General features: G+C 38.6%; 1 long non-coding RNA gene across 4 annotated transcripts in view; it reads left to right on the forward strand.

Moving 5' to 3' along the window:
- The window catches only part of LOC112644712 (uncharacterized), a 35,934-nt gene that overhangs the window by 6,950 nt on the left and 13,135 nt on the right, over positions 1 to 15,849 (forward strand). For 3 of the 4 annotated variants that reach the window (XR_007407780.1, XR_007407778.1, XR_007407781.1), the window contains exons 4-5: positions 10,191 to 10,236; positions 14,543 to 14,630. This is a non-coding gene — a long non-coding RNA (uncharacterized LOC112644712). Of the gene's footprint in view, positions 1 to 10,190; positions 10,343 to 14,542; positions 14,631 to 15,849 lie in introns of all 4 variants that reach the window. The other variant, XR_007407779.1, reaches the window with a different exon arrangement.

Below are 15,849 nucleotides of genomic sequence, written 5' to 3' on the forward strand. Positions count from 1 at the left end.
TTGTCCCTAAGATTAAATTGGTCTCAAATATCAGTGGCATTCTTTGGCCATCAAATATCCAACAAACAAAATACAGACATGTCTTTTTAGTACTGACCTGACTTTTAAAATGATATAGTCATTAGAATTTACTTTTTAATTTATAAATAAGAGAAGAAAAGTCAAATTTCATTCCAGTTTGGACTTAATTTTTTTTGTGTTTTTTTTTTTTTTTTAGCTTTCTGTCCATATAATTAGGATTCGAGGGACTTTGAAGAATTAATGCTCCTAGGGGCACCTGGGTGGCTCAGTGGTTGAGCAGCTGCCTTTGGGTCAGGTTCTGATCCCAGGGTCCTGGGATTGAGCACCGCATCAGGCTCCTCGTAGGGAGTCTGCTTCTCCCTCTGCCTGTGTCTCTGCCTCTCTCTGCATCTCTCATGCATAAATAAATAAAATCTTAAAAAAAAGAATAAATGCTCCTATACCTAATTATTGTAGTTCTCTTTAAGGCAATAGTGGTTTGCAACATTCCTAGTATGTTCTCCTAAGCTTTCACTCTGCACCCTCCCCCCTCCATCCCCATATTAGCCAGGACCAGTGTTTTCTACACAGGGGTGCACACATGGATTACAGGCACTGCTAGGAGCTTCCTTTTGCAACATGAAGACCAAGTTAATCTTCAGGAAGTATTTGTAGAATGCCTCTGATTACTACTGAACAATAAGTATCTAGGACAGAGTAGGAGATGCAGCAGCAGCCACAGAAAGAATGAAACACACACTTAATTGGAGAAGCTGTAGGTCCTCTTTAGCTTGTAATTTAACTCAAGATTGTCTTTTCCCTCCCAATTTACCTGTCTGTTTATCAGTTATTTATTAATACTGAGGACATGAAAAAATAGTAGGCTGTATGTAAAGGGTTAACACGGGGCTTGGGCTGATGGAAGAGGAGTGACCTCCCCTCTTTTCTTGGTAAGCTTTCCTTGGCCACCACAGAGGGAAGATAAACCCTGGAATGTTGTGTCTAATTTGCTTTATTTACCTTTGCTCTGTGCAAACTGCAAGGCGGGGGTGGGGTGTGGGGGGGTGGATTCCGTGGGTTGGTATGCAGGCCTCAGGCCAGTAGGACTGGAACAGTTTAAAAGATAGTGGGGAAGTTGAGGGTGGCTTCACTGTGGCCAGTGACCACAGGCATGTCCTGCAGCTGCCCCACCAGCTGTGGGTGATGGGTGGCTTGTGGGTCTTCCGACGACATGCATAGACTGCACTTACTGTACCTCCTGTCCCATTTCCCTCAACAAAGCTTGGCAAACATATTGTTAGCTGAAACCTTGTTTGTGGCTTGTGAGATTGAGTGTCAGTTTGGCCTCGTAACAACCATTGTAGCACCTCCAAGGCAAATTCAAAACTGTTATCTCAGGGGATTTTTGCTTTTTTAGTTTTTTAGCTACTTTGAATTTTATAATTACCAACACATGGTATGTTTTAATATTTCTTCTTAAATACTTGAAAGTCTCAAACTGATTCTTCTTGAGAATTGGCTAAGAACAAAGAAAGATAATCAGTCAATTCTTTAAATTAAGTTCAAGTCATACTCCATTCAAATTCATTCATTCAAATATTGAATGAGCCATGGTGTATGAGGCAGTTAGTGAAGCCGTAGGAATACAAAAATAAATGAACAGGGGCCCCTGGGTGGCTTAGTGGTTGAGTGGCTGTCTTTGGCTCAGGTTGTGATCCTGGGGTCCTGGGATCGAGTCCTGCATCAGGCTCCCTGTGGGTAGCCTCTCCCTCTACCTGTGTCTCTGCCTCTCTCTGTGTGTCTCTCATGAATGAATAAATAAAATCTTTAAAAACAACCAAAACAAAAATAAGTGAACATACACAAAACATCGTTTCCTTTGCAGAACTTATAAAATGTGGGTGTGCTTCCTTAATTGCTGTGCGGGCAGCATTCATTTATTGAAATTGATATTATCATGAACATATAATGGAAAAATGCTCCTCACAATAGGAAAGTGAATATCGACCATGAATAGGGCAAAGCTGTTTTCAAAAGATAGTAATGTGGGAAATTGTTTCACAGTTGGCTGTGGCTGCTTTTCCACTGTAATGGGATAGGTACATGGTGCCATGGAAGACAAGGAGGATCACCGAACCCAATGGTTCCTCTACAGATGGATTGGGGACCTCAAGGCTGGGCTTGGTGATGAGCTAGATTGCTGAATAACTCCGAATGAGGTGGTGGCGGTTGAGTCTAGTCCGTGCCAGCAGGGAGGAGAAAGGTGACTGCGTAAGAGATGGCAGGAGTCTGATCAGGTGAGACTAGCAACTGACTGAATGTAGGAGAACTGAGGAAGAGGTCATTTGTGAGGGAGAAAGTAGGGAATTCAATTTCAGACAATTTGATCCATGTTAACTGTTCTCTAGGCCAAAAAATGTTGGTCCCATCAGTGGCAGAACTTTTGGAAGAACTTTACTTGGCAGAATTAGACACCATCCTCTCATCCTTGGAAATTTATACATTTTGCATCTTTATTAAGGTGCTTATCATGCTGTTTTGCAATCTGCTTATATTTCTGCTCCACCACTTTGGAATGCTTGAGAGCAGGGTCTGGGTCATATGTTTATTTTTGCGACCACAGAGTTTAGCACAAATTATGTCCTCAAACTTACAGAATTGACCTTAGTCAGGGACTGAAATATTGATTCTAGTCATGTCATCACTTAAGGATCCATTTAGACGAGATCGGGCGCGTTCAGGGTGGTATGGCCGTAGACTTAAGGATCCATTTAAAACTAGTTTTCCCTGTAATGAATTTTGTGTTTTAATGGATTTCTACCAAACGAACTGCAATGGTAAAATAATCTCTGGCTTCTGATCAGTTGATATCAACACTGTACTGGTTGAAAAATATTCCAACAAAGAGTAAAGCAATTTGATGTTTTAGCTTTAGCAATGCTAATTAAATATTATCTTCATTCAAATATGAAATACTGAAATAGTTTGAGACTTTCTTTTTTTCCTCCTTATCATTTATATTTAAGATTTATCCCTGTTGATATAGTGAACTGAAACCCATCCTTGCCTAAAAATATTCATTAGGATGTTTTACCCTTAATGCAGGTTTGGTGGTTACCTCTAGGAAGAGAGCAGACAAGAGCTGACAGTGAATGTGTTATTATTTCTACAACGTTGTATTTCTTAAAAAATACTTGGAGCAAATATGGCAAAATATAAACCAACCAAATATGGCTGGTGGGTGCATGGGAAACCTAATTTCTTTTTTTGTATATTTGAAAATTGCATGCTTTAAAAAATGGAACAGCTGATTTCAAATGGCCCTTTTCAGCAACCCATATAAAAAGTTGTTGATATATTTACTCATGAAAAAATATACTGTGAACTTGTCTTGTAAGATTCCAGATTGGAAACATTTGCCTTTAAATTTAAAAAGCATTACTTTAAAAACATTAGAATATATATAAAGAATTCTAATTATTGACAATAGAGGAAGACAGATCACAAGAGATATGAAACTTCCAAAAAGCGAAATCTTGATATTTAAAGTTAAAATGTCTTTAACTCTATGTAACTGAAATTACCACCTTTATTCAGGTGGCTCAAATGTTTAGTCTAGATATCTGTAAAATTCCCAACATCCCTATCCAACAGCCTGCTTTGTAGCACTTCTTTGAGCCAAATATGACCCAAACAAAAGTCGTGAACCCCTGCGCCCTCTCTCCTCAGCACTCCAAACCTGGTCCTCTTGTTCCAGTGACTGGAGTCATGTGAATCAGACACCCATGAAATTCCTTGGTCACTAAGCCTTATAACATTAGTATTCACTTCATTCCATGCTTTCTTTACAGGAATCTTTTTAAGATTGTGTCCACTTTATGAAGATTATTTCAGTTAAACTAGCATTTTGTCCATAAATACACTTAACCTGACATACACAAACTGAAGCACAACCCATATGTGCAAGTCATGAATAGACATATATATATATGACTGTTTATATATATACATTCACACACAGTAGCCAGAACATCAGGAGATACATATATAGATATATAAATATAAATATATCAATATAGATATCTATCGATATCTATCTATCATCTATCTATCTAATCAAACATCCTCTTGGGATCTTCCCTTGACTTTTCATCTTTCCTTCCCTTCCCATCTTTTATAAAAAGGCCATGTGAACACTCAGAGACACATAGGGAAGAATGCCATGTGACCACGGTGGCAGAGAATGGAGTGATGCATCTGCAAACCAAGGAGCCCCAAGAATAAGCAGAGCCATCAGAAGCAAGGAGAGAGGTGTGGTTATCCATCTTTTTTTCTCTGCTCACCCCCCACCCCTTCTTACCACGGAGATGTCAGTGAATCCAGTCCAGGCAAGACTAGTGTGGTAAGAAGGTTCTTCCTTGCCGATTCTTTATGTGCTGTAAGTTCCTTCTCAGATAGAAAGAAATGTAGTTTTTATCATCTTCAGTATATTTCCTTATATGCTTAACAGTTAACTTGTTTTCTTATTGTAATAATTTTTCCAACCATTCAGTAGCCTCCTCCGAGTGCTACCTCCTTACCATGCTAGTATGATACTTCACAGAGCTCCTACCAATTTTTAAATATAACATGATCTATCCATACTGGATCTCAAACTAACACAACTCATTGGCAAACTAACATTGTAGGAAAACCAAAGCCACTTGCCCACAGCAACTTGAAGTGAATTTGTTTTTTTTTTTTCTTAAAGATTCATTTCTTTATTTTAGGGAGGGAGGAGCAGAAGGAGAGAGAGAGTCTCAAGCAGACTCTCCACTGAGTGCACAGCCAACATGGGGCTTAATCTCAAGACCCTGAGATCATGACCTGAGCTGAAATCAAGAACTGGCCACTTAACCGACTGAGCCACACAGGTTCCCCTTGATCATGATATTCATAATAAGAGAATCAGTGTGGCAAAATTTGGGTTGTACTTGGGTTGTGAATGCTCAGAAAAAGGAAGTAGTGATCCTTATGAGCCAGCAATGCTTCCAAACAAAATTACAAAAAACCTCATTGTCTTTTTAAATGGAAATAATAACTGTGATCTAGATATTAATAGCCATGATCTAGATATGTTGCTTTTGAATTTTAGCAAACATGTCCCATGATGTTTGGAAGACAAAAATAGAAAAATTTAAGCAGAGTGTCAGAGCATTTAGGTGACCTGCTGATGCTGATTTACCTACGTGGAATTTTCAGTAAATTCAGGGTATAATCAGGGCACAGAATGCAAAGAATGAAGTATCTCTTTCTGCCACAGTCAGCCCCATCTCAGGAAATAGAACTACTCTTCACCCTACGGCTCCGATCATGTGCCTTGAGGTTATTTTTGATTCTTTTCTTTATCTTACTCTTCATATCCAATTCATCAGCAAGTTCTGTCACCCCTGTCAAGAACAACGAAGAGTCTGAGGTTTTACCTGGGCAGAAGTTAGTGAATCATGTGCCATAGTTTCATGGAGACAAAGGACAGCATAGTACAGCAATAGCAGTAGCCTGAGCTCAGCAGGCAGTTTGTGGCAGTTCTTGGAGTTCCAATATCCCACAGGGTGATGCCCAGAGAGTTGAGTGATACCTGCCCATGCAGTGGGTTGAATTACAGCACAACAACTCTGATATTTGGAAATCCACATCTTTTATAATAGACAGGAAGCCTGTCTCGCCTTTGCTTTGAAGGGTATACTTATTTTCTAGGGCTACCATAACAAAGTGTCACAAACTGGGTGGCTGAAAATAACAGAAATTCATTCTCTCATAGTTCAGGAGGCTGAACGTCCAAAATCAAGTTGTTGGCAGGTTTGGTTCTTTCTGGAAGCTCTGAGGGAGGATATCCACACCTCTCTCCTTGCTTCTGATGGCTCTGCTTATTCTTGGGGCTCCTTGGTTTGCAGATGCATCACTCCATTCTCTGCCACCGTGGTCACATGGCATTCTTCCCTATGTGTCTCTGAGTGTTCACATGGCCTTTTTATAAGGACATCAGACAAAGGACATGGGTCGTAAGTGCTTAGATGTAGGGCCCACCCTTAGCCATTGTAATGTTATCTTAACTCAGTATATCTGCAAAGACCTTATTTCCAAATAAGAAACAGGGTCTTCAATTTTGAGGTTCTGGTGGTGGTGGCAGGAGCAGAAGGACAGGTGTCACAGATTTTATAATCTAATCTGAAAGGTGCCCCTGGGGCTGGCTTCATGGTTGTGTGACTTATGCATTTGCACAGAGCCCTGTGAATTAAAAAAGCCCACGCTTGGCTTACTGCTCTGGTCCTAAATATTACTAGTAAACTACTTGAACCAAGGGCTCTACAGGTTCATTTTGCACTTGGCCCTAAAAATGAGGTAGCTGGTGGTGTCTTATCACTCTTGTATTCTATTGGCTAGTACAGAGTCACTAGATTCAGCCTACACTTAAGGGGAGGAGCTTATACAAAATGTAAATACCATTAGGCCCTGAACATTGGGAGTCATTTTAGAGGCTGTCTATCACATTCTGCCCACCAGCTCCAATGATTCATCTTCCTTGTAAGTGCAAAATATACTCACCACCTCCCAAGGTCCCCAAAATTCTCACCCAATTCTAGTATCACCTCAGAATTTAGAATCTCAGCATCTAAATCAGGTCCAGAGGTGAATGAGGCTCTCCATGTACTTTTCCTTAAGTACAACTTTATGAATATAATTTCTATCTGTGACCTGTGAGACTAAAAAGACAAGTTATCTGCCTCCATACACCCAACATACAATGGTGAGACAGGCAGAGGAAAACTGCCTTGGACAGGTCAGTTCAAATAGGGGGCAAAATAGGAGTCACAAAGGAGTTCTCAATCCATAGCAATTCTGAAGTCCAGCCAGGCAAATATTGGAAGTTCCTTGATTGGGTCTCAAGTTCTGGGAATAATTCCCTAGGCTTTTTTTTTTTTTTTAAGATTTTATTTATTCATGAGAGACACAGAAGGGGGGGAAAGATGTAGGCACACAGAGAAACAGGCTCCCTGCAAGAAGCCCGATGGGAGACTCGATCCCAGACCCTGGGATCACGTCCTGAGACGAAGGCAGAGATGCTCAACCACTGAGCCATCCAGGCGTCCCTCTCTAAGGCTTTTAGTTCCACCCTCCGAACTTGGAGGTGGTTGGTTCCACTTTGGTTCCACTTTCTCATCTATCCTTCCTTTCTTCATAAAAGGTACCAGGTGTTTGCAGCCAAATACTTTTCTTAGCTTGCTTTCTGCAAGTAGAAATTTGGGGGTCCAATGACTTCATTTCCTACTATCTGTCCTTTTGGGCTAAAGCTGGAAGTGTTTCGCCAAATAGTTCTCTCAAATCTTTCTGGATTTTGTGTGAAACTCATTGAATTTTACTCCATTAGACAAAGCCACAATCATACATCTCTTTGAGATAAATTCTTCTCTACTTTTCTTTGCCCATTCTATCTATCCTTTTATTTATTTTTAATTTTTCAATTTAATTTAATTAAAAAAATCTATTTATACATGAGAGACACAGAGAGGCAGAGACACAAGCAGAGAGAGAAGCAGGCTCCATGCAGGGAGCCCGGTGTGGGACTCAATCCCAGGACTGCAGGATCACTTCCTGGGCCAAAGGCAGGCACTCCACCCCTGAGCCATCCCAGCATCCCATCATCTTAATTTAATTTTTAAAAAAGTAATCTCTACACCCAGCTTGGGGCTCAAACTCACAACCCTGAGATCAAGAGGCAGATGCTCTATTGATTGGGCCAGTCAGCTGGCCCCGTCCTTTTAAAAATTGTTAACCTTACCTCACATGATTTTCTATTCTCCTTCTGTTCTTTATGGCATTTATTACTATTTAATATGTTGTATGTTTTACTTATTTGTTTTAATTTTTATCTGTTCCCTCATTTTTCTACCCCAATTATAAGCTACAACAGGTTAGTGAATTTTGCTTGTTTTGTTCATTATTTTATCTGCAGTGATTAGAACAGTGTCAGACATATTCAAAAGAAATGCTAAATAAATAAAATAATTTCAAAAAGGATTTGGAGAGTTTCAACACAGACATTCATCTGCTGTGAAACCTTGTAACATATAGAAATACATGAAAGATCACCTGCTCATGAAGCAAAATCAATAGAAACGACTTTTGAAGTCCTGGTATGAGGATAAGAAATTATAATAAATACCTCCCTGAACACATATCAAAAAAGACAAACAAAACACATCTCCAACAACAAAAATAATACCATCATACACACACACATAGATTGACACACAGACTTTGGCATTCATTGTTGTGAATAACCAATAATTCCCTGATGAGGGGAGAGATAGTCATCAAACCTGAAATTCTATTATAGAAATTACTTAGAGTAATATATAATTTATAAACAGGATATACTTATAAGTATAAATAGTTAAAATTTTGTCCATATTGGATTATGGTAAGGTTATCATTTTCTTCTCTCTGTATCTTCAATATGACCATGAAAAATATTTAATGATCTTTGTTTTGTACTTAGAATAATTCTGAATTAAAGTCTGTAGAATCCCTCTGTTATTCTCCAAGTTAACAATTTCTGATTGATTTATTTGGCTAAACAAATTGAGTTGAAATAATTTGTTAAAATAGTCTATTTTCAAGTTCTGGTATAGGAATCTGTAATAGATTTTTTCCCTTTTATGCCAGCAACTGAGAATTGGGTTTTTAGGTTAGAAGCTGCATTCTTTTCTTCTCCTCGAAGTAGAAGCACATCCAAAAGGGAAGGTGTCAATCCCATTGTATTTTTTTTCAGTATGACCTTCTCTTTAGAAGCCAACTGAGTATAACCAGGGGATGAATCTGAGGGCCCTGTGGAGCAGTTTGTCATTTTGCTGCATAGTGTTGGCTTACTAGTATGGGCTGAATTTTGTCCTCTTCTCCCCCCAAATTCATATATTAAAGTCCTAACCCCTAGGACCTCAGAGTGTGACTCTATTTGATACAGGATCTTTAGAGAGGTAATTTAGTTAAAATAAGGTCATTAAGATAGGCCCTAATCCAGTATGACCAAAGTCCTTACAAAAGTAGGAAATTTGGACACAGAGATGTACAGAGGGAAGATGATGTGAAGATACAGGAAGAAGACAGTCATCTATAGAAACCAATCCTGCTGACAGCTTGATCTGGAAAATCTCTCTCCAGACTGTGAGGAAATAAATTTCTATTGTGTAAGCCACTCAGTTTGTTATACTTTTTTTTTTTTTTTTAGTTTGTTATACTTTTTAATGTCAGCCCTAACAAACTGAATTCTCATCTCCATTTGTCTTCTGGATGCCACTGACTCACTAGGATCTTTTTTAGGGAGGAAGCTGAAAGTGTGGTCTGAAGGTCTTCTGTCTCTGTAGAAGCAGCTGATAGTATTGGACAAATAAACCAGGGCTGTGCCTTCTCCAGCCTGTGCGAGAGCAGGGCAGCAACCTCCCTCCCCATCTTAGCTCCCCATCATGTTTCTGCCCAAAGAACAAACACATTAATTATTTTTCTTCTTCCTCTTTTGCTTCTGCCTCCACTTTTTCCCCCTTTTATAAACTGCCAAGATTCTATTGGTCAGCATCCAATCCTAGTTAATTACCCAATCTAGTTATCTTGCATCATCCAAGGGAAAGCACTATCAGAATGACTAAAAATAGGTTAAAACACCAGTGACAGCAAATATTTTTTCCCAACAGAGACCTATAAAGGACACATCTCATCTTTAAATAATATGTATCTCATCCTGAAATGCCTTTTTCAGAATATACTCATTGCTTCCACATCTGAACCATATCTGAAGTAGATTCCCACACTACTCTTTACGTTCCTCCTTTTCTTTCTTTTTCTTTTTGCAGATCCTGGTCACAATGGGAACCATGATCTCTCTGCTTTATATCTGGCTGTATTCCCAGAGCTTCCATTTCCATGTGGCACATCTTTATGCTCGCTTTGGGTATCCCAGTGCCCAACTTATTGTTGGCCAGAGATACTGAAAGGTAACTTCTGGTGCTCATTTTACTGGGGAGCTATGGGAGTGGGGGATGAGGGATGGGACTTGCTCTTTGGATTTCTGAATCTGTAGGTTTATAAAAGATTTTAGCATCAAGCAGTTAACAGAGCCTTCTTTTTTTCCTATGATATCTTTTGTTTTTACCCAGGAGCTGGTGTGGTGAAGGATGAAGAGATGGCAATGTATTGGTTTAGGTATGAAAGACCAATCTACCAAGAGCAAAACTGCAGAGTTATTTCAGGAAGTGCTGAATAGAAAATCTTATGATTTTTGGTGCTTTTTTCCTAGAATGAAAATAAGGTAGAGATATAAACTCTATTAATATTTAAGTCTTGGTACCTTCTCTACTTTTTCCACTTGGTGGAGAGGCAGGAGTAGTGGTGGAGGTGATGTGGCTGATGCATTGAAAAACAGTCTACGTCATGTAAGCAAACAATAGATTAGCTTTAAAAGAGCTAAATTGGGGGTGCCTGAGTGGTTCAGTGGTTAAATGTCTGCCTTCAGCTCAGGTCATGATCCAGGTTCCTGGGATCCAGCCCCTGCATCAAGCTGTCTGCTCAGCAGGGAGTCTGCTTCTCCCTCTGCCCTTCCCTTTGCCTTTCCTCCTGCTCGTGCTCACTCTATGTGCTCTCTGTCTCTCAAATAAATAAATAAAATAGTTTTTAAAAAGCTCAGTTGGAACACATGTAACGTTCTAGTTGAGATTTAGCACATCAGTAATTTTATTAACAGTGCTATGTGTTAGCATTACCGTATTAAAATTCTGAGCTCTTGACCATAAAAGACACATTAATTTGAAGTTTTAAAGTAGAAATACATATTTCTTATTGTTTAGTCCATTTTTTGGCTTAGATTTCATGCAACTGGTTTGTATTCAGTGTTCTAAATTTTTCACAGGCAGCTTTCTTTTCTTTTTTTTTTTTACGATTTTATTTATTTATTCATAAGAGACACAGAGAGAGGCAGAGAGAGGCAGAGAGAGGCAGAGACAGGAGAACCAGGCTCCATGCAAGGAGTCCGATATGGGACTTGATTCTGGGACTCCAAGATCACGCCCTGAGCCAAAGGCAGAGGCTCAACCGCTGAGCCACCCAGGCGTCCCAACAGAGGCAGCTTTCTTAATTCTGACTGTATAATATTGGCCTGATGAGTCCTCACAGAAAAATATACAATATTATATGTTTAGTTTGAGAAAATAAGAATTACTTTAGAAAAATACACTTGAACACTCCACCTCACACTCTAGAGGTTAAAAAATAGAAACGGTCTCTGAGATGCTTGAAACTCTCTTTTATGGAGACTGTGATAGAAAATAAGGACAAATTAGATGCAAAGCCAGAGTCACTTAATATAGAGAATGCGCTTTGAGTTCATGCAGTCTCAATTTACTTGTTACCATACTCTCTAAACTGTGTTGTCCAAAATGGCATACACTAGCCACAAAGATTATTGAGCACGTGAAGTGTGGCTAGTCTGAATAGAGAGGTAAAATACACACCGGATTTCCAAGATTTAATGTGAAGAAAGGAATATAAATTATATAGTTAATAATTCTTTATATTGATTACATGTTGAATAATAATGTGATAGGATTAAATAAAATATATTACTTAAATTAATTTTACCTATTTCTTTTAAAACTTTTAATGCAGTGACCAGGAAATTCAAAATTATGTATGGCTTGCATTATATTTCTATTAGATGATGCTGATGTACACTGCTGTACAGGATCTTATGATCCTGAGAAATGTTCAGTTATCTGAGAGAGAAGTGAACACATTTATGACTTTGCTATTACCCATGAACTGATGAGCTTATTCTTCTCAGATGTTGCCTTCCTTTTCTCTAGAATAGTGGTTGACAAACTTGGCTTCGTATTAGAGTCTCCTGGGTAGTTTTGAAACATGCTGATGCTTGGCTTCAGATTGACTTAAGTGAACAGAAAAAGCTCCCCAAGGGACTGTAAATGTGTAGTCAGGTCAAACCACTACTCTAGAAGTCTGCAGTGATTATAAAGTAAACATAAACCAGCAGAGGAAGCTATTTCAGGAACTCATTTCAACACAAAGTTGAAAATGGATATTCTGATAAAGTTCACCTGGCAACAGAAAAAGTAACTTTGAGAATCAGGAAGGAATGGCATGGCTATAGTGGAGCTAAATGTGGTTGGTGATTGACTAAACGAGGCTGAAGCCCCTGCAACTGGGAGTGTAGGCCACATACCTGCAATGTTGGCATCACCTGGCAGGCACTTGCTATAAATGCAGCATCTGAGACCCTAACCCAGCCCCCCAAGCAGAGATTTCATTTCAACAAGGTTCTAGGGTGACTAGTATGTGCATTAAACTTGCCCTGAACAACATTTTGGAAGCCAGGTTCTGTCTTCCATGGGATAGTACAATTAAAGGCCAGTATGAAAAATGAAAAACCTTTCCATCTTTCAGTGATGGCATCCCTTGTCAGGAATAGGGTGGGGAAAGCATTACAAAAACAAGACCTTCCCTCATGTGCTTTTAAAACAGGATTTACAGTTAATGACTTACAAAATAATTTATGACTAATAAGGAAAACATTGAAAAAAAACAAAAATCACATATGTCCTATCACACAGTGAAGACTACTGTAAACATTTTGATGGATATTCTTCTAGATTTTTTTCAAATGACATATGTATAATATTCCTTAATTTACTTGAAGATTCCCCTATTTATGTTTAGTCCTTTTCCTAGTTTCTTACTATCACAAACTGCTGTTGGAAAGAGCCCTTCATCTATATCTTTTTGTACAGCTGATTTCCTTACCAAAAAAAGAAAAAAATCACTAAAAATAGAACCATCAGGCCAGATAAGTATCATTTCTAAAGCTTTTGGTACATATTGAAAAACTATTCTGAAAGGTTGTCCAAGTCCACTCTAGTATATATTCACAGATTTAAAAATATTTTTAAAATTATTTATTAATCTTTACCAACTGGAATAACAACATAAGCTGTCTCATTTAAAATTTATCATTTTTATCAATTATAAAGTTGAACATTTTTTTAAAAACATGTCTTGTAATTTTTGTTTCTTTTTCTGCGAATTGTCGGTTCATGTTGTCTGCCCATTTTTTCTCTGACTTTTATTTTTCCACTAATTTTCCAAAATTTTCATGCATCAAAAATAGCAAACTTATGTACATTTCCTTGTATTTCTGACAATTTTTCCCTAATCATAACTAACTTGAAAAAAAACTGCAAAGTAAGAAGGCAATAATTCTATTATTCATGTTGTCCAATATAATGGCCATCAGCCACATGCGGCCATTTAAATTTAAATTAATAAAGATAAAAAATTGAGTTCTTGGGGCATCTGGGTGGCTTAGTTGGTTAAGTATCAGATTCTTGATTTTGGTTCAGGTCATGATCTCAGAGGTGAGATCAAGCCCTGCACTGGACTTTCTGCTGGGCATGGAGCCTGCTTAAGATTCTCTCTCCAACTCGCTCTGCCTTTTCCCTCTAAAAATAAATAAATACATCAATAAATTAAATAAATAAATACATATTCAGTGTTTTTTTTTAAGACTTTATTTATTTATTCGTAGAGACACAGAGAGAGAGAAAGGCAGAGACACAGGCAGAGAAAGAAGCAGGCACCACGCAGAGAGCCTGACATGGGACTCCATCCAGGGTTTCCAGGATCATGCCCTGGGCTGCAGACGGCGCTAAACCGCTACACCACCGGGGCTGCCCCTATATTCAGTGTTTTAGTTGCACTATATACATTCCAAGTACTTAATAGCCACATGTGTGTAGCAGCTACTCTATTGGACAGAGCAGATATAGAATATTTCTATCTTTGGAGAGCTCTATTGGAGAGTACTGGCATATCCCATTTATACTACAGCAACTGGAAATAGTGCTTAAGGATTAGCTTATATTTTACCAAATTCCTAACATTCCCAGATGGTTCTTTCCTGTATTTTGATTTCCTGTGTATTTTGGAGAGAAGAGTATAATTATTTTGATATTTGGAAAAGCCAACAAATACGTTTGGAGCAAATAAGTGATTTAATTATTCTTATATTAGTTTTAAAATAAGTATTGCACAGGGGATCCCTGGGTGGCTCAGCGGTTTGGCACCTGCCTTTGGCCCAGGGTGCGATCCTGGAGACCCGGGATCGAATCCTACGTGGGGCTCCCAGTGCGTGGGGCCTGCTTCTCCCTCTGCCTGTGTCTCTGCCCCTCTCTCTGTGACTATCATGAATAAAAAAAAAAAAAAAGTAAGTATTGCACATGCTTCAAATGAGAGACATTTTTTAATGAGACTTTTTAATGTTTGTCTAGATCTATAATAAGATGGTTCCCACTAATGGTTACATATTTGTATTGGCACTTCTTTTGATTTTACTAAGGACATACCTTTTTGTGAGACTGTTTCCTTGTTTTTTATTGCATACTCACTCCCCACCACCCTTCCAGCCCATATAACCAGTCCCCTTTTCTTTTCCTTTCTTTTTCAGACAAGCCTCCAAGCAGGACCATCCCTATGCTTCCTTTAAACCTTGCAGTAGGAAAACTTAAAAACATGACTGGATCCATGGAAGTAGGGTAATGAAATTAGCTGTCTTTTCTCTTCTAGTTGAGATGTCATTCCTTCTAAACCTGCCCCCATATGTTACCTGCAATTGACAGACAAAAGTGTTTTATATATAGTTCACTTCCTACTCTTGCCTTTTTATGTACTTACATTGTTATGAGTTATGATAAAAGTCACAAAGTAAGGGAATCCAAGATTCATACATGTGCATAGATTCCACTGGTTATATTCTTAAGGCATTCCATGAACTTGAGACGAAAGGCCAGGTTATTTCACGGTCCTTACAGTCTCCTACACCTTGGGTATACCATCTTTATGGCCTTATAGAATTTTCATATAAACAGAATGAAACATAAGAATCTAAGGGAGATAGCTCTCTTTGGGCACATTCTCCCTGTGTTTATTGCACTAATCCTCTTCTGGTTACTTGTAGTCATCAAGAGAAGTACGACTATTTTCTCTGGAGAAGTTCTCAATGTTTTTGAATAGTTCATAGTCTGTGACATTTTTTTATGCAGCTATTTTGAGACAGAGATATTTTGATAGGGTCCCAAAAATAAACCATTAAACTTTCAGCTTGCTTTTTATTTCAACTAATGTAACTGACATATATTCCATTACCAAGTAATGCATACAACCTCCTCCTTCAAATTCTATCCTTTAATCTACCTCAGACTGGTGAGTAGACAAGATTCAGAAAGAGGGATTCTCAGTGAGGTGCTGATAGATATAGAGTGAGTTTTGGGAATGGACATAACACTCAGGGATATTAGTTGCATGCATAATTTGGTAATGAAATTTTGAAATGATCTTTCCAAGGCAGCCAAGTCAAAATGGTATAGTCAATATGTTCTCTTATGACTGACAGCTGGTAGTTTCACAGCTGATGGACAGGCATGTCGAGTGGGGCCTGTCTCCAGTTACCACTTCCAAACTAGAATTTAGAATTTGCTTGCAAGAGAGGGGTCTCAGACACTACCTAAGAGTCTTGGCTAGAAAAACTCGTCTAAATAGGGGAAAAAAAAAATCCAGCTGGACTATGATGCTGTAAGACTATTTCTTCATGTGGCTTTGATTTTATTATGAAGACACCTATGATGAAACTCAGATGAAACAGCACGTATTTCCCTCAATACCTTAGAATGAGTCCAAACAGGTGTTAACCTGGCCTTAGCCTAAACATTGGACATGCAGGTGCTTTCGGTTTACTTTTTCTTTACACGACTAAAT

The sequence above is a fragment of the Canis lupus genome, chromosome 32 (genome assembly GCF_003254725.2).
Source record: "Canis lupus dingo isolate Sandy chromosome 32, ASM325472v2, whole genome shotgun sequence".
Lineage (NCBI taxonomy): Eukaryota > Metazoa > Chordata > Mammalia > Carnivora > Canidae > Canis > Canis lupus.